Source organism: Rana temporaria, chromosome 3, assembly GCF_905171775.1.
Source record: "Rana temporaria chromosome 3, aRanTem1.1, whole genome shotgun sequence".
NCBI lineage: Eukaryota > Metazoa > Chordata > Amphibia > Anura > Ranidae > Rana > Rana temporaria.
This window is the reverse complement of record NC_053491.1, coordinates 89,818,296-89,838,644: the sequence shown is the minus strand read 5'-3', so window position 1 is coordinate 89,838,644 and position 20,349 is coordinate 89,818,296. Positions and strand designations below refer to the sequence as shown.

At 43.8% G+C, this 20,349-nt stretch overlaps 1 protein-coding gene across 3 annotated transcripts in view; it reads right to left on the bottom strand.

The window, feature by feature from the left end:
• The window catches only part of ZNF609 (zinc finger protein 609), a 107,945-nt gene that overhangs the window by 86,669 nt on the left and 927 nt on the right, over nt 1-20,349 (bottom strand). The gene's annotated exons all lie outside the window — the stretch shown is intronic.

The following is a 20,349-nucleotide window of genomic DNA, read 5'->3' as shown; positions in this document are numbered from 1 at the left end:
TTCCTCCAATCAACTCCCAAACACTGTTACTGCTGCCTCTCTGCCCCCTCCTCTGTGCTCCTGACAGATTAAGAAAGATTTTAACACTGCCCTTTTGAATGAGTGCAGGATAGAAAAGACTGCAGATAAACAAGTTAAACCAAAGAGGATTTTTCTTTATCTCTGTATCATCTGAGGCTGTTCAATTCATTGGTTATTTGTGAGGGTTTACAACCACAACTGATAAGAAGTGTTTGCATCTAAATCGATAAACTTTTGACTGCTCCCTTTCCACAAGGGGATTCAATCCTTTTGCTATTTGTATGTCAAATATCTATTGTATAAATAAGAGCTCATTCACACAAGTGCTCAGCACCTTTTTTTTCCGTACTAGTGCTAAGCTGCGTACTGCAATATATAAAAGTTAATGGACACAGACTGGCTGTACCGATTCAGCCCCAAAGCCAAGTTGAACAGGTACACAAGGACCAATAGGTGGGTGGGAGGCGGATTGGGAGTCTGTCCAGCTGTAACTCAATGCTAGAACATAAAAATAAAAATAAACCGCTCTGTATAGGGCTGAGCATCTGTATGAATGCACCCTAGGAGGAGAAATGAAATCCAAATGTAATTATACATCCATCTAGTGCAGTGGGTTCTCAACCTGGGGGGGGGGTCGGGACCCCCTCAGGGGTCAAATGATGATTTGCCAGGGGTCACTAAATCATGGGCTGTGTAAGGGGTTAGCTCGGTAGCGGGGTGTGTGACCCCTTGGATGGGTTCACTACACACTGAATTTATACAGACAGGCAGTCGAAGACGGTTGAAAACAAAGATTTTGGTTTATTCTTCCATCTCGCTGGAAACAAGTGCAAGCATTCAAACAGCATAAACAAAATCAAACATAAAATTAACCCTGGCCACTTGGGGCGTCTACCTTCACCACACAGGAACCTATCTATGGAGTCTAGCACAGCCTAGTGTTGGGCAGACACTGCTAGTCATACAGCAGAAAAACAATAGTCTTTTGATTTTTTTTATCACACAGAAAAATCAATCCTCTCCTCACCTCCTCAGATGACTTTCAGTACACTGCTCTCCTTATTCACAAAGCCTTGGGATGCAGCAATTCAGTGGTAATCCTCTGGATTACTTATAGAGGCCTCAATTGCCTCATTCTGAACAGCTAAAGTATTCCAACGCCCTTAGACCTTCTCTGGCCACTTTTGCAGCCAACGCCCAATAACAATTGGTGTATTGTCTAAACAAGGCAGAAAAGTATGTCCCGTCTGTGACAACACCCAAAGATTTACCTGACTTCCTGTCACAGCCGTTACTGAAGCCCACTCTCCCAGTCTTTTTGCGGCTGTTCCTGGAGGCCGCAGCCGCCCACTCACCGTTTTCGCAACCGCCAATTCAGTTCACGGCATGGCTGGGGGGCAGAGACTAGAGGTCAGCTGACTGGTGAGGAATGTGAAGTGGGAGGGGCTTAGGTGTCACTGCTATGAGACACAGTGAAGCCGGAGACACAGTGAAGCCGGAGACACAGTGAAGCCGGAGACACAGTGAAGCCGGAGACACAGTGAAGCCGGAGACACAGTGAAGCCGGAGACACAGTGAAGCCGGAGACACAGTGAAGCCGGAGACACAGTGAAGCCGGAGACACAGTGAAGCCGGAGACACAGTGAAGCCGGAGACACAGTGAGTAACACTACCTGTGGATATAGTTGCCATTAAAAGTCCCCACTACAGTTCTCAGATCAGCAGATGGCCTTGATCAAGAGCTTCTAAGTTGGCTAATCAGAACTTCCCCCAGCACTGCAACTTATCCCATCCATCCCCCACCCCAACAAGGAGTAAGAGAAGAAATAAAAATAGAGAATACATGAAAGGGAGAGGAAAAGAGGGGGAGGAACAAAGAAAAAGAGAAAGGATAGGAGAAAGAACAAGAAAGACAACTAGAGAGGGATAGGGAAAAAAACAGGAAATTAGGATAGAGAGAGATAAAAGGTAAAGAAAGGAGAACAAAGAGTGGTACATCCTAAAATGTACCATAAGGGGTTTTAATATTGTACGAGTTGAAGGGACTCAGGGAGCGCTAAATGTCCGCAGGTTAGGGGCGCAAACTACTTGTCTTGCCTTGGGTGCCGACAACCCACGCTAATAATGTTAGGGGTCCCCACAACTTGTGAAATTTTATCATCAAGGGGTCACGGCACTAGAAAGGTTGAGAACCACTGATCTAGTGCTTCTGAAACTAGGGGGGAAAAAAACACACACACACACACACACACACACACACAGGACTGCATGTTACACATGCTTGTGAAGAGAAGCATCTTGCATAATAGTAATGTGATCAATATGCTAAATATTTAAATAAAAAAGGAAATGTTAAGGCATTGTATAATGAAAAAACAGATATAAAGTCAAACAGAATGGGATTATTAAAACAAACAGTCATGTAAATTTGCATTTTCAGCCTTTTCCTACCAAGGATACCGTATATTCAGTTAGGCAAATTAAAATCGTCAGCGTCACAATTTAAGAAAAACCTATACAGTATTTCAGTTGCTCGTTGTCACACAATGAAACTTCATCATATTACAACAGCTAAGCATCTCATTACAGAATTACAGAGTCTAAGGCCTTGTTTACACGAGGTGTACCAAAACTGTACGTCTGTGGAGGGCTAGTATTTACCCACACAATGATGTGCAGAATTTGGGAAACGCATGATCGCCCACATGGATGTCAAATGGGGAGAGATGCGGTGTCTGTGCAGCAGATGCATCCCAACCAACATCAATGGAAGTGCCTGCACGGGGAAGCACAAACATTATGCATTCCCATGCGGGTGCAAACAGCCTCACATAGGCATACACATGGGTACACCCCGTGTGAACGAGGCCTAGGGCTAGCCATAAACATTTAGATTTCTCTTGTCTAGTGTGCAGGAAAACCCAGGATTCCCCCATCCATGCTAAACAAGAGTCGTCTCCCTGTCAACTTTCACATTCAGACAGACGCAGCAACCATGGCTGTCTGAATACCCAAACAGTCACTGCATCTGACTAAATGATTAGACAATTTTGCACTTTCAAAGTTTGTTGAGCCGGCAAGTGTAGACAGGACCACCCACAGCTTTTGGACGATTAAGCAAGATTTGGCCGAAATTCAAGCAATGTAAGGCCAGCTTAAATCTGAAACCCTTTCTTAGACTGCTATGGCTTCACATTACACGGCTACCTCTTAGGAACTGGAAAAAATAAAAAAAATTAAGGATATCAAATTAGCACATAAAGACGACTTTGCACTCTGTTTAATATATCAGGGTTCCTCCCTCATAAATAGCAGCTTTAGAAAAAAAAAAGTGGGATAGTTCGCATTCCCCGGAGTCTTGTCATTAGAAAGGCAATTCTACCTTCACCTGGGTACCAGGAGCGAGAGGTGGGGGGGGGGGGTGCGTTTTTTTTTTTTTATAACTTTTTTTCTACTGGTTTATTCTTTTTTTTTTTACTGAAAGCTACCATTTATGTTGCGGGGGGGGGGGGGGGATACCCCAAGGTATTAAGTGAACCTTGTATTTTTACTGCAAGGTCTGCATAATTATCTTGCCACATAGGGTTATGGCTGCAATTCTTACAATACCTGCCTATTTACAAATGGAGAGAGCCCACATTAGGCACCAAGTCAATGAGTACATTACTAGAAAAAAAACAATGGAAAGGTTATTAAAAGTTTGCAGATTCTTTATTGCTACACAAAAATTACAAGAAACTGACAATACATATAAAAAATATGCTGCTCTCTGCAAACACATGGATGCAATCTAAGACTCCAGTCTTTGGAGATATGACCCAGAGACAGACCCCGCTCCACTGACTTGTCCATCTATAAATGTAGATCTATACCCTTATGGACAAATACATCATGATTAATGCATAATGTCTGACTATATGGAAACTGCAGCCAGAGAACGCAAAAATCCATGAGATATAATATCGCCTCATTGTCATTCGATGATCCTATAATTGAAGCATCCCCAAGTATTGCTGGCTGTGCTTGGACATTCAGATTTTGCACACAATATTTACTTTAATGCTGAAACCATCTGAACCCTTTGGATCATTGCTCTGGTACTGACCCCTGGCGCCCCCTGGTGACACTCGGAGGATACCTTGCAGCTTATTTTAAAAAACTATGGGTATTTCCTCTCGACGCATTTACTATCTCAAAGAAAGCAAATTGTTCCCTTTTGCTCATATTGATGAACCCCCTAAAGAAGAAAACAATCTATTTTCAAAACACGCTGGGTGAATTCCATCATTCTTTGCTCGGTGACTTTTTGCCAATACAGTGCATCTAGTCCTAGCACCCAACTATTTTTATGTATTGTCAGTTCTTTGTAATTTTTGTGAAACAATAAAGAATCTGTAAACTTTCAATAAACCTTCCAATCTTTTCTTTCTACTAATGTACTCTTTTTTTAGTGCCTAAAAGTCTCACTATGAGGGTTCTCTCCATTTGTAGAATATAGGGGTGTTGGCACACCATCAGCTACTCGCATCATTTTCAATACCTGCATCTTTGATATACACTCAGGCTGATGACAAAACTGTAACGAAGGCATAAATATCTTCTGCCAATGGCGCTTTCCTGCTTACCCTGCCGTCATGTAAGATAGGAGGTTTGCAACACCCAAGATTGCACTTGAAATTGCACTTAAAGTGCACTTGGAAGTGCAGTCGCTGTAGATCTGAGGGGGACATGCAAGGAAAATAAAAAACAGCATTTTAGACTGCACACAATTGGATGATAAAATCAGCAGAGCTTCCCCTAATTTCAGATCTACCCCTCAGGTTTACAGCGACTGCACTTCCAAGCGCACTTTCAGAGTAATTTCAGTGTAATTCCAAGTGCACTTGTAGTGAAAAGTGGATTTGCCTTTAGTAAATAAACCCCTATGTGACATGTTACAGGGTTCATCTTAAAGGGGTTGTAAAGACAAAAATATTTTCCTCTTAAATTAAAGTCTGACAGTAGCTGATAAAGTAAAAAGTAATGTTTTGCATTATAACTAGTTTGATACCTGTTGAAATCGAGCTGTTTTATTCACCTCCGTCACTCCTGAATCATTATTCTCACTGACTTCCTGGTTTGCGGTGCGCATTCATTCTTGCTACATCATGGCCTAATGGGAACTACAGTTCCCTTGAGGCTTGGCCTCCATGCCTGTGAGGGATAAGAGAGCATCTTCACACAGGGCTGTAGTCATAGGGAGGGGGTGAGCACATTCTGCTTTCCACCATGCAAAACAGCTCAGATGCTGGTTGAAAGCAAGAAGAGGAGAGACAGGAAATGGCATTTTCAAACCTGGATTACTGTATTTTGGAGGTCAAAATTAAAAACGAAGTAAGTGATATTTAAATGCTCTAGCTTACAGCAATCAATTGATCTAATAAAAAAACGAACCTTTAGTGTTCCTTTAAAGCAGAACAAGTGTAGCTGCTGGCTTTTAATAAACAGCCAGTCACCCGTCCAGCGGTGTACTCGCCACAGCCATGTTCTTCCTGTGTACTCCCCTAGGCATCTCTACCATGACAGCTTGCGGCTTCACATCCGAGTGCCCACTGTGCATGAACGAGCGGCGCTGCGGTCTGTGACTGGCCCCGAAGACTTCTAGGACCTGTCAAAAGTCACAGAGACTAGGCGAACGGAAGTGGGAGCAGATGCCTGTCAAATCTGGGTACCTGCCCCCCCGCCCCCTTCCCCAAAAGTTAGTATGGGTTTTTTTCTTTGCTATTCATACTTACCTCGGTGGATGGAGCATCAGGCTGTCCCCCAGCGTCTCTGCACTGTGAACCGAGCCACCGAACACAGCCGATGGCTTGGTTCTCACTCCTCCCCGACCAGAGCCATACTGACTGTCAGCCATATTGACTTCTCAGCGCTCATTAATGCGTCGAGCAGTGGAGGGGCGGGGAGAGGCTGCCTCAGCGGCAGCTGGCGGATCGCAACTTGGAAGTCATGATGACGTGCTGCTCTGACTGATGGCAGGGATGTCAGCGGAGAGCAGACTTCAGGCCGCTATCCGCTATGGGTGCGCATCTTCGGTGGTCTCACGATTCGATTATCATGTCAACGATTCGATTCCGCGATGCATCACGATTAGAAAGTTGGAGGAGTCTGGAGATAGAGAAGGAGGAATCCATGAATAGGAAAAGGAAGGATGGAGTAGTCTGGAGATGGGAACTAAATGATGGAAGAGTCCGGGGATAGAACTGAAGGATGTAGGGGTCAAGGGATAAAAAATGAAAGATGGTGAAATCCATGGAGAGAGAATGGAAGAGTCCGGGGATAGGGAAATAGGAATCCATGAATAAGGAAAAAAGGGATGGAAGAATCGGAGGATAGGAATTGAAGGCTGGAAGAGTCTAGGAATATTATTCGATGGAGTCTGGGGGGGGGGTTGATAGGAACTGAAGGATGGAGGGGTAGGTCCAGAGATACATTTTGTCATTATATAATTATTGTTTAGGGCTGCATGGGGTGGGGGTTGGAGCCTGTGAATGGAGGCGAGTTGGGTGAGGGCTATGCAGTGGCCATTGGTTTGAATGGGGAGGTGGAAGAGGAATGGGCTGGGAGCCATATCCGTCTGCTGTGTAGTTTGAGTGATCAGGAGTAGTTTAAGACATATATAAAAGGTGGGGGGGGGGGTTGGGCGAAAGATAGTGGGACCTGCGGGGGGAGGAAGGGGCTGTGAAGGACATTAGGCAGTTTGACAGCCAGCTGGGGAACATGCTGTCATATCTGCATTAAAAACAAAATAAAGTGGGCGCTGTACGATTAGTTGGCAGCTAGCACAGACGACGTCTGTGGTGACGAAACGCGTAGGCATGGCTTGCAGACTTGACGTCATCACGCTCTTGACGAAGGAGCTCAGAGCCTATACCACAGGAGAGACAGGAGAAGCCGCCGTGCCTCCATTAAATGTGTTTCTAATCGCAATCAGATGTCATCAAATTCGTAAGTGCATAGTATATTTGCCTATTAAACTCATCTTTACGGTATTATGCTATGGTCCTCTTCCATTTTATTTACCGATCATCCGAGACCATAGGCACCACCTCACACATCCCACAGAGGGTCCAGAGGGAGACCTAAAATCCTCAAGTGCGCTGAGATCACTGTAATGGTGGTCACACTGACAGGGTAAGGAGACTACAATACCACATTTGGGTGTCTTCCTGGTGGATGACATTTTTTCTCTATCCTTCAACTTCGGATTTACCCCTCAAGGAGTCACTTATCCTGCAATGACTTATTTTTCATATATTCAACACAGTGGGACTGTTCTATATATTCACATATGTTTGTTGCCACATTATTTTATATATGAATTTGCCAGTGTGAGAAGTTTTTCTCATTCACTATTGTCTATTTAAGATCAATTTATTTTAGATCTTCATTTGTTTTTTGAGCACTGTACTGTATTTTACACAGCTAGTGATAGTGAATATACAACTTTTAATGGACCATAAAACAAAAAATGGTGTGCAGTGCTTTGCTGTGATAAATGTACATAAGAGTCTTATTAACTAGTGAACAAATGTAGTCCTGAAATATATTTATATGTAAATCTGATTGAAAGAAATCTTCTGTGTACTCAAAGTAATTCCAGTGCCGAGTGTGCTCTGCTGTGTTCAAATCATTCACCAGAAATCAGGAATGGTTTGAACACAGCAGAGCACACACGGCACTGGAATTACTTTGAGTACACAGAAGATTTCTTTCCATCAGATTTATATATAAACATATTTCAGGACTATATTTGTTCACTAGTTAATAAGACTCGTTTGTACATTTATCACAGCAAAGCACTGCACACCATTTTTTGTTATATTGCCCTATCTACAATCTGTATACAGTCTGGCACCTCCCTTAAGTCCTCTCAGTGTCCTCCCCGTGGCCCCTTCACCTGGCTCTACCGCTGTTCTGGCTCGCCTCCATTATACCTCTGGCTGGATACGCCGCGTCCACCCTGAACCATTTCGGGACCAAAAGCACTGATGGCTCCACTCTCCTCCTCGGAGCTCCGTGCTCCATAAGCCGGCCACGGCTTATCAGCAGCAGGGACAGTTCCAGCCACCACAAACTCCGGCCACAGCACTCCATGTTCTTGCCAACCTGCACACAGCATGGGCTCCTCACTTCCGCATTACACCACCTGGGATCACTTTCTATTGGCTGATGAGGGGAGAGGGAAGGGGATTAATGGAAGGCCTCCTCTTCTCTCCTCGCGACACAGCGGGTTGATGTCAGCCGGAGACGGGAAAAAAAATGGCACGAAAACTTTTGGCTCCACTCGGAGGCAGGGCATGGTGAGGCGGCACGGCGCGAGGATGACGTCATCCTCCATAATCGATGACTTAAGGTACAGCATCGATGCCGCATCGTGGTCGGTCGAATCCCGATGTGACGATTAAATTCAACACCCCTACTATGCGCTGAAAACGGGTCACAGGAGAGAGAAAAGTCCAGCCTAAAAAGCTCAGGCTGGACTTCTCCTTGAAGTTTAAAAAACAGAAGGTGAAGGAGGCGGCCTTAAAGCGGAAGTTCCACTTTTGGGTGGAATTCCGCTGTAAGAGGCAGCCAACTATTACATGAAAAACTCAAACACCCCCATATCAAAGGCAGTGGTGCTCCTGGTGACATGTAATCCTACCCTTATCACAGGGCTAACAGATCAGATGGTTTAGCTCCTGCTGTACCTTACTTTACAGAGTAGAGAAATGCATTTGGATTAGGTTCCTGCAATATAGCAAATAGGCGTATTTGAAAATGTCCATAACAGACAGACTAGTTACCCAGGCATAGACAAACAAAAACCATTAGAAGATATCCAGCAGCTGTTTTCTCTTTGCAACCAATCACATCTTCTGTTTTATCAGGTTTTGGTCACTGGTCTTAGGTCAAGGTTCAAATGTAATTAGCTCTCAGAGGAATTCTACCATAAAGTGCCTTGAGCTGGCCATAGACCATTTGAATCTCTGCTTGTTCAGCAGAAAAATTACCATGTATGGGCAAGGCTGAATGTACCCAAGTTGATCAATAAACTTGGGTATAACCAGCCTGTTGGATTTTAGATGTGAGTATTGCTAGTGGCTATTATAGCTGCTGGCAGTAATCACCGTCTTCTCCCGGCAGGGACAGCTCCCCACCCCCGCTGGGAGAACACAATGACTAGAGAAAGGACTGTTAATGGGGGAATTGAGGGATTTTCTTGCAGGAGAGGAAATTCCTCTATGGTTAGATTTACAGGGTCCCTTTATGCATATGGGTACCTATCCATACAACGAACTGTTAATACTCGCGCATTCAGCTGACTGTAAAACATGATTTACACACCATGGCCTTTTCCTGCTGAGCCTTCTCATTTCGTTTTCCAGACAGCCTCTGAGTTATCAATGATATTAGTGCTAACTGCAGCTAAAAAAAAATAATTGCTTCAGCAATATGTTACTGCCAAGAAAATCATTCAAAACCTCATAACAAAAACAGCCAATCATCTCGTATGGTGGTAAGGGTCGTCCCAGGATGCAATGCATTTTAACATTCAGAAAAATCTCTATTGTTACACAAACATGCGCATATCTGTTGTGTGTCAGCCAAACAACCTTAGGCTGGGATTAGCTTATCCACATTAACAACTATTACACCAGTTGGACTACTTAAGACAATAAAACATGTCAGGTTCAGCACGTGCAAATTTAAAGCACACATTGAACCTGTGACAATAAAACCTGGAAGCTGATTGGTTTCCCTGCAGAGCTGCACTTTCCAGTTTTAGTAGATCAACCCCATAGTGTTCCTGTGTGTAATACATTGAATACAATTGATCTCTATCACAAATACCATGATTTTGTTTTCCTGATATTAATACATTTGTATACAATCAGGCGTACTGTACTAAAAATCAATATGCAAAGAAAACACATCTAATAGCTCGGCACAACAATTCAGAACAACTGAAGACAAAAACACCTAAAGTTCAATCTAAAGTATAGAGGGCTCAATTCACCAAGCTCACACACCAGGGTAACAATGCTTTCCATAGGCATTCTATCAGATTTGAGAATTAAGCTGGGTATACAATAGTAGAATTTTGTACAAAAAAAATAGAACACAGTTCAAAAGTAGTTCAAGATTTTGTCTGCTTTTAACATTTGTTTTTGGAATGAATAGATTTTACAAAAACACCACATACTATCTGAAATTTGTACATTCGAGAAATGTTTTCCCATCGTTCTGCTTCAAATGTTCTTGTCACTGCAGCCAAAAATGAACGTTGATTTGACTCCAGTAATGATTCGAAAAACGAACAAAAATTCTTACAAAAAAAAAAGTCAGACAGATTCTAGTGTATACCCTCCCATAGTTATATGACCCGCTTACGCTGGTGCGATTGGTCATGCGTGACAATAGAAATCATGTCGTTTTCTATGGTGCCTATTCGCATCTCCTACGATTTTTGAAACTTCTTTTGGCCCCATACACTTCAATGAGGGCGCACAGAATAGCGTGTACAGTAAAACCTTGGATTGCGAGCATAATTCGTTCCAGAAACATGCTTGTAATCCAAAGCACTCTTATATCAAAGCAAATTGTCCCATAATAATGGAAACTCAAATGGATTTGTTCCACAACCATTTATTCCTTCAGTTTATAGTCCATATAAAAAGATTATAGCCATGTGACCAGGTCGTTTAACCATAAAATGTCCATCCACAAATGGAAGCCTCCACAGGGGGATTAGAAGCAAAATCCAGCAGGAGCTACAGAGTATAAAAGTGAAGAGAGGCGCCTCTAAGAGCCCATTCACACAGGGGCGACAGCCGCCTGACAAGTCGCTCTTTGTTCATTAGAACCGTTCTAATAGGAGCGACTCAAGTCGCTCAACTTAGAAAAAGGTTCTTGTACGACTTTGGGGGCGACGTCTATACAGACTTCTGAAGTCGTCTTCAGGTCGCCCCCAAAGTCGTGCCGCCCCTGTGTGAATGGGCTCTAAGTGTAGCAATATGTTGCAAAATGTTGTTCCTTCATTAAATGTAACCATATTGCTACACTTAGAGGCGCCTCTCTACTCTTATACTCAGTTGTGACATGACTCTACTTGCATATCAAGTCAAAATTAATTTTAAAATTTAGCTTGTCTTGCAAAACGCTCTCAAACCAAGGTTTTACTGTACATGCGTTTTTGGTGTAGTTTTGTGCTTTACAGTTTTTTCTAGCAACAATGATGTCAAAGGCAGATAGTGCTGGCGATTGGCCAAAACAAAATGTGTCATACAAAAATGCACTGAAAGACAGCACTGATGTAAATGTTGGCTTAATAAAGATGGTTATCCTTGGGCTTGTAAACATTCATGTGATCTATAAACAAAGTACACATAACTAGAGGATCCAGAGGGGCAGATAACATAGCAAGCCACCTTCACACCGGTGTGCTTTTTCTGTGCTAAAACACATCTTCCCAGCAGGGAAAAGCGCATGAAAATTTCTCCCCTTTAAATCCTCTCCTAGATTGTAAGCTCTAATGAGCAGGGACCTCCAATTCCTCCTGTATTGTATCTGTACTGTCTGCCCTCATGTTGTAAAGCGCAGCACAAACTGTTGGCGCTATATAAATCCTGTATAATACTACTACTTTAGGCCTGGTTGGCACCAGTGAGATTTCAGATGCACAGAATCACAGGACAATAGAAATCACATTATTTTCCATGGTGCCCATCCACATCAACGCAGAGAGCTTTTGGAAGAAGCACATGTGCTATTTTTGCCCCACAGACTTCAATGGAAACACTTGCAAGACAGGGTTCACGCTGGTATATTGCAGTTTGGGTGCAGGGCAATTTATGCCGCAGTTTTAGGTTGCGCTCCTATTAGAGCTGCACCCCTAATTGTTTAAAAAACATATTGTGATCTCGATCCAACACCTTCATGATCTTAATCTGCCATTTCCAAGATTCATAACAAGTGCAGAGCCATTCTAATGCTCGGAGCCGTCAAAATAAAAGCTGGTAAAGTTTATGAAAATATTAGTGCTGAGATATAAAAAGAAACATTGTATCATTTTGTTAGATCAACAGGATGAACTTCAGTCTGTAAATTAAGTCAAGATAACCACTTAAAGTGCTTGTAAACCCTCTCTGCCAAGTTGCACCTACCGGAGAATGCTGGTTTTCTCAATGGGATCTGCCACCTTTGCCGGCTCCCGCGGAATGACGTCATCGCCGCTCTGGCCAATCACAGCGACAGAGCGGCGATACCCGGAAGTAACCTTCCGGAGAGATGTCTGCGGCCGGAGGGGGAGACGAGGATGGCTTCGATCTAAGGTAAGTAATGCATAATGAGCTATCATGCTAGCCATACTAGCTCATTATGCCTTTGTCTTGCAGGTTTTTTTTGGGGGGGGGGGGGGGGTTTACAACCGCTTTAAAGACTAAGCCTTTTTCTGACACTTGCTTAAAGGTTAAAATCTATTTTTTTGCTAGAAAATGGCCTAGAAACCCCAAACATTTCATATATATATTAGCAGGGACCCTAGAGAATAAAACGGTATTGTTGCAATATTTAACCACTTGACAACTGGGCACTTAAACACCCTTAATAACCAGACCAATTTTCAGCTTTCGGTGCTCTCACATTTTGAATGACAATAACTCAGTCATACAACACTGTAACCAAATGAAATTTTTGTCCTTTTTTTCCCACAAATAGAGCTTTCTTTTGGTGGTATTTGATCACCTCTGCGGTTTTTATTTTTTTCGCTATAAATGAAAAAAGAACGAAAATTTTGTAAAAAAATGAATTTTTCTTCATTTCTATTATAAGATTTTGCAAAAAATGAATTTTTCTTCATAAATTTGGCCTAAAATGTATACTGCTACATATCTTTGGTAAAAAAAAAAAAAAAAATTTGGATATTATTTAGTCTGGGTGAAAGTTATAGGGTCTACAAGCTATGGTACCAATTACTGAAAATTGATCAATTTGATCACATCTGAAGTACTGACGGCCTATCTCATTTCTTGAGACCCTAACATGCCAGAAAAGTACAAATACCCCCTAAATGACCCCTTTTTGGAAAGAAGACATTCCAAGGTATTTAGAAAGAGGCATGGTGAGTTTTTTGAAGTTGTCATTTTTTCCCACAATTCTTTGCAAAATCAAGGTTTTTTTTTTTTTTTTGTTTTTTTTTCCACAAAAGTTTCATATTAGCAGGTTATTTCTCACACACAGCATATGCATACCACAAATTACACCCCAAAACACATTCTGCTATTCCTCCCGAGTATGGCGATACCACATGTGTGAGACTTTTACACAGCGTGGCCACATACAGAGGCCCGACATGCAGGGAGCACCATCAGGCGTTCTGGAACACCCAGACCAATTCTGACATTCCTCTCCTACATGTAAAAATCATCATTTATTTGCTAGAAAATTACATAGAACCCCAAAACATTATATATGCTTTTTTAGCAAAGACCCTAGAGAATACAATGGCGGTCGTTGCAACTTTTTATCGCGCATGGTATTTGCACAGCAATTTTTCGAACGCATTTTTTTGGGAAATAAAACAGTTTTGTGCTTTTTAAAAAAAAAAACATTAAAGTTAGCCCAATGTTTTTGCATAATATGAAAGACGAAGTTACGCCGAGTAAATAGATACCCAACATGTCACCCTTCAATATTGCACACGCTTCTGGAATGGCGCCAAACTTCGCTACTTAAAAATCCCCATAGGTGACGTTTTAAATGTTTTTACTGGTTACATGTTTTTAGTTACAGAGGAGGTCTGGGGCCAAAATGATTGCTCTCGCTCTAACGTTCGCAGCGATACCCCACATGTGTGGTTTGAACTCAGTTTTCATATGTGGGCGGGACTTACGTACACATTCGCTTCTGTATACGAGCACGCGGGAACAGGGGCGCTTTAAATATTTATTTTTTATTTTTATTGTTCATTTTACTTAATTTATTTTAGTTTGACACGTTTTTCCCCAAAAATAAATGTTTTGATCACTTTTATTCCAATTACAAGGAATGTAAACATCCCTTGTAATAGGAATATAGCATGACAGGTCCTCTTTACAGTGAGATATGGGGTCAATAAGACCTCACATCTCACCTCTAGGCTGGGAAGCTTGGAAAAAAACAAGAAAAAAAACAAGAAAAAAAACGATCCTGGCTTCGATCGCAGCGGTGAGTCAGAAGAAGCACCGGAGGGCGAAGGGAGTGGGGACGTCCCTTTTTGCCTCCCGTAAGAACGATCAAGAGGCGGAACAGCCGCCATGATCGTTCTTATGGTGTAGAGAATCGCCGGCTGAAAAAAATGATATCTGAATGATGCCTGTAGCTGCAGGCATCATTTAGATATCCCTGCACAAAGTCAAGGACCTCATATGACGTGGGCGGGAAGTGGTTAAAACACATTTTTTTCCCCAGAGTATTTTCTGGGTATTGCAAAGTATTGGCCGGGGTATTGCAAAGTATTGGTGTGGGGGTATTGCAGAGTATGGTGCGGGGGTATTGCAGAGTATGGTGCGGGGGTATTGCAGAGTATGGTGCGGGGGTATTGCAGAGTATTGGTGCGGGGGTATTGCAGAGTATGGTGCGGGGGTATTGCAGAGTATGGTGCGGGGGTATTGCAGAGTATTGGTGCGGGGGTATTGCAGAGTATTGGTGCGGGGGTATTGCAGAGTATTGTGTGGGGGGTATTGCAGAGTATGGTGCGGGGGTATTGCAGAGTATTGTGCGTGGGGTATTGCAGAGTATTGTGTGGGGGGTATTGCAGAGTATGGTGCGGGGGTATTGCAGAGTATTGGTGCGGGGGTATTGCAGAGTATTGGTGCGGGGGTATTGCAGAGTATTGTGCGTGGGGTATTGCAGAGTATTGTGCGTGGGGTATTGCAGAGTATTGTGCGTGGGGTATTGCAGAGTATTGTGCGTGGGGTATTGCAGAGTATTGTGCGTGGGGTATTGCAGAGTATTGTGCGTGGGGTATTGCAGAGTATTGTGCGTGGGGTATTGCAGAGTATTGTGCGTGGGGTATTGCAGAGTATTGTGCGTGGGGTATTGCAGAGTATTGCGCGGGGGGTATTGCAGAGTATTGCGCGGGGGGTATTGCAGAGTATTGCGCGGGGGGTATTGCAGAGTATTGCGCGGGGGGTATTGCAGAGTATTGCGCGGGGGGTATTGCAGAGTATTGCGCGGGGGTATTGCAGAGTATTGCAGAGTATTGCGCGGGGGGTACTGCAGAGTATTGCGCGGGGGTATTGCAGAGTATTGCGCGGGGGTATTGCAGAGTATTGCGCGGAGGTATTGCAGAGTATTGCGCGGGGGTATTGCAGAGTATTGCGCGGGGGTATTGCAGAGTATTGCGCGGGGGTATTGCAGAGTATTGCGCAAGGGGTACTGCAGAGTATTGCGCAAGGGGTACTGCAGAGTATTGCGCGGGGGTACTGCAGAGTAGTGCGCGGGTGTTTTGCAGAGTATTGCGCGGGTGTTTTGCAGAGTATTGCGCGGGTGTTTTGCAGAGTATTGCGCGGGTGTTTTGCAGAGTATTGCGCGGGGGTATTGCAGGGAAGGCAGAGCATTGCAGAGTATTGCGCAGGGAAGGCAGAGTATTGCAGGGGTTAATGCAGGGATGGCTGAGCAGGGATGGATGGATCTGTGACTGCAATAGTGACAGATCCATCCCACACTGCTGCTGCCATCCGCGCTCTCCTCTCACACTGTACCGATCGGTACAGCGAGAGGAGGGAGGAACCGGCGTCATCAGATGACGCCGGTTTGTTTACCTGTGGTCGCGCCGTCATTGGACGGCGCGATCACATGGTAAAAGACCGGCGTTGCCGGTCAGTTACCGTGATCTGTGTAGCGCCGGGTCTCATAGACCCGGCGCGCACAGAATTTTCTGTGTGCGCGCCCGAGGCGGCGCGCATTACTGCTTCTGGTGGGCGCCGTTTCAGAACGGCGACCCCCAGTTAAGCAACCACCTTGCCGCCGTTTGTAGACGGCGGCTGGTGGTTAAGTGGTTAATATCACACTGTATTTGCGCAGCGGTCTTTCAAAAGCAATTTTTTGGGGGGGGGGGGGAATAGACTTCAATTAATAAAAAAAAACTAACAACCAGTAAAATGAGTCCAATTTTTTTGTATAATGAGAATCGGGATCTTTATTCTAAGCAAAAAAATTGTGATTCTCATTTTATCCAAACTGGTGCAGCTCTAGCTCCTATTGACTTCTGCATTTTCATGAAAGTGCAGCAAAATCCTGACAGTCCAATAGATGTCAATAGGAGCACACCTACAGCCGCAAGTAAAGTATGGTTGCAATCGCACAACACCCAAACTGCAACGTACTGGTGTCAGCCAAATCTTAATCACATGTAAAATGCATGTACATGCATTTTTGGTACAGTTTTGTGTATAATAATCAGGTCTCCTTCTCCTACAATTTTTTTTCAAATAAACGCGAAAATACAAATCAAAAACACAATAAAAAAAATCTAGCTTAAACCCAACCGTTCACCGCTGTACACTGTGTTTTTTGAAAAATCCTGCTTGCTGCATCCGTTTGAAAAACACAACAAAAACACACCTTCCCATATACTCTATGGCAGGGGTGCCCAACCAGTGGCCCGTGGTGCCCTCTGATGTGGCCCACGACGTCCTGCTCTGGGATGGAATAGAATACGGCTATTAAAGGTCAGTTTACCATTAAAATCACAGTGTATATATGGGCATATCTGTTCTGCAGTGGTTACTGGGCTGCTTTCAAACTGACCTGCAGATGCAGAGCAGCGCACCTGCGGGTTACCTGCACAGAGCCATAGACTTATGTTAATATACCTGCGAGTTTGGTGAGCTTTCTGAAAGTGCACCAAACCTGCAGAATATAATAGAAGTCTATTGTAAAGTGCAGGACAGCCAAAGGTACACTGCGTTGACGCATGGTGCGGTATACCGCAGCGCATCAGTGTGAAAGCAGCCTTGGGCCCCTTTCACACGGTCAGTTCGACCCAATTGAACCCTCCATTCACCTCTAAGGAGTGGCAGATATAAACCGACTTGTGTCCTACCTCCAATCACAAAAAAAAGAAGAAGGGAGTATAGTGGGCTGTGTCCATATCCACTCTGCATATGCAGAGCGGACATGGGCCTGCCACCCACCCGTTTATTGATTGTGGTCCGTGACCAGTTACCAAGTCGCTTAAGTGGCCCTCACGGTTTAAAAGGTTGGGCACCCCTGGTCTATAGAAATGTCACAAAAATGCATTGGGTATTATTTAAATGCGTTTTGAGTCACATGTCAATTTCTTCCCAGATGACAGTGATGAAAATGCATGTACGTGAGTTTTGTGTATAAAATCCAGTCTCCTACAACAAAGTAAAATACATGAAGCATGAAAAACGTACTACAAAATAACGTTAAACATAACATCACAGCGGAATTAGTGTGAACCTTAGGCTCGGTTACCATATATGAGAATTGAATGCGTTTTTAACCGCATCAAATTTGAATAACATGTGAATCGGACCGGCATTCAAAGAAGATGGCTCACACATGTAATTGGAGACCGCAGTGCGGTTTTAAAAAGTGTCCTGTGTGTTTTTGGGTCCGGTTCAGGAACGATTTCAGAAAGAAAAAAAATGTAGCACCTGAAACAGTGAACAGAAACACAGAAAACCGCGGCTGCATATGTGTGAACCCAGCTTAACTGTTCACATCTCTGCACTGCATTTTTCAAAAGTCGTGCATCTTTAGGCCTGGCTCACACCTGTGCATTTTGTGTTTTGCAGAAACCCACTACAGTCTATTTAACATGGTTTCCTATGACACATTTACATGCGTTTTTCAGCTGCAGCATTTTTGGAAAGGGTCAGGAACTTTTTTAAATGCAACACAGTGGGGGTTATTTACAAAAGGCAAATCCACTTTGCACTACAAGTGCACCCGACATTGCACTTGGAAGTGTAGTCGCTGTAAATCTGAGGGGTAGACCTGAAATGAGGTGAAGCTCTGCTGATTTTATTATCCAATCATGTGCAAGCTAAAAACACATGTGGTGTTTTTGATGCTTTTGCATTTTTTATCTCCCAATAAAAAAAAACATAAAACCATGTCAAAAACACAAAAATGCCCTGCAGAAACAGATCAAAAGCAAACTGCATATCTGTGAACTGGCCATAAAGTGGTTGTAAACCTTTTTGCTACAGCTAAGCTTATAATAAGGCTTACCAGTAGCTACACCGGATATCTCCTAAACCTACACGGTTTAGGAGCCATCCCCTGTCTTTGTATGTGCTGACGTCATCGGCATATGCGCACTTAACCAATGGCACCTACTTGCTTCAATTAGCGTGCCGTTATCAGTGGCTCCCACCCGCAGGAGCGGCGTCATTGCCTCTCCAGCCAATCACAGCCTGCGATACCTGTAAAAAATTCCAGGAATGATGTCCCCGGCCAGATCGGTGTACGAGGACCGCTGCGGGGGCTTTGATCTAATGTAAGTAATTCATGCTATGCATATTAGCTCATTAAACCTTTGTCTTGCATCTTTTTTGTTTTCTTTTGTGTGGGTTTACAACCACTTTAAGCTGAATACACATTATACAATTCTTGTTGTTTAATTTCCTATAGATTTACTATGTAGTGCAAGTGCCTGCCTGACTGCATACAAATTGAAAGAGTTTAGCTTTGACCAAATATTTAAAGCGGTGGTTCCCCTAAAAATAAAATTTTGACATCGCATTTAGCAAATAAATTACAATTAGAATCGGCTTGTTTTATTTAAAAAATACCTCCGTACGTATAGTTTCCTATATTCGGTCCCACCGCCACTTCCGGGTACGATGCAGGCGGTGGGCGTTCCTAATTGATTGACAGGCATCCGAACGACGCATCCATCGCGTCACGAGATGCCGAAAAAAGCCGAACGTCGGTGCGCATGCGCCGTATAGAGCCGCACAGACGTTCGGCTTTTTTCGGCATCTCGTGACGCGATGGATGCGTCGGTCGGATGCCTGTCAATCAATTAGGAATGCCCACCGCCAGCATCGTACCTGGAAGTGGCAGTGGGAACGAATCTAACAAACGGTATGTACGGAGCTTTTTTTTTTAATAAAACCGGCCGATTCTAATCGTAATTTATTTGGGAAAGGCAATGTTAACATTTTATTTTTAGGGGAACCACCGCTTTAAGGGTTTTGGTAAATCTAAAGGAAAATTGTAGTATGTAGCCAGCTTTAGTGCCCCGTTTTAAAAAAAATGCACCTTCTACCATAGTCAATGGAACCACATGGGACGATTAAAGGGGTGTTCCGCCTAAAAAAAAATATATTGAGCCCAGGTTCACACTGGGTACGATTTCACATGTCAAATCGCATCTCAAATCGGCTGCAATTGTCGGCAATGGCACGGTCCTAATCGGTGCGACGCCGCATCAGCGGCGCTGCACCGATTTCAAAAAGTAGTTCCTGTACTACTTTTTGCGATTTTGTGCCGCGATTTACATTGAACCCTGCACAGATGTCTCTTAAATCGCGGCCGAAATCGCGGCAAAATCACGATTTTTACCACGATTTTGAATTCGCAGCAGTGTGAACCTAGCCTAAAAGTCAGCAGCTACAAATACTGCAGCTGCTGACTTTTAATAATCGGACACTAACCTGTCCCAGGGTCCAGAGATGTGGGGGAACAAAGCCTCGCTCATCTCCCCCGAGCCGTGCTGTGCACCATGATTGGCGGAGCACTCATCTGGGACGTGTGACGTGTCCCAGATTGTGGAGAGGAAACCTAGGGAGGAAGTGGGAGCTGGAACCCTCTAAAAAAGAGAGGGTTCCCCCCCCAAAATAGCACATGCCATATGTGGCATGTCAGGGGGTCACCTTTCTTTAAAGTGGCAGTTCAATTTTTGGGTGGAACTCCACTTTAAGGCCGGGTTCACACCAGCACACTGCATTTTAGCCCAGGTTCACACTGACAGCGGGAATGAGATTGTGCGAGTTCAGTCCCGACTTCGGAGGCAATTTCAGAGACATCTGCGTGGGTTGCTGCACAGATGTCAATTGAATTCGCCAAATGTAGTACAGAAACTACTTTTTAGGAATCGGTGTGATGCCGCAAATGCAGAGTCGCACCATTTCGGATGGTGCCATTGCCGCCGATTTGTCATTCGATTTGACATGTCAAATCACTCCACTGTGAAGCAGGGTTAGCCACAGCGTGGGTTTACATGCCGTTTGTGTGCTTTTTTCACAAGCATTTTCATCAACTTCTATTAAAACGTGCGTATTC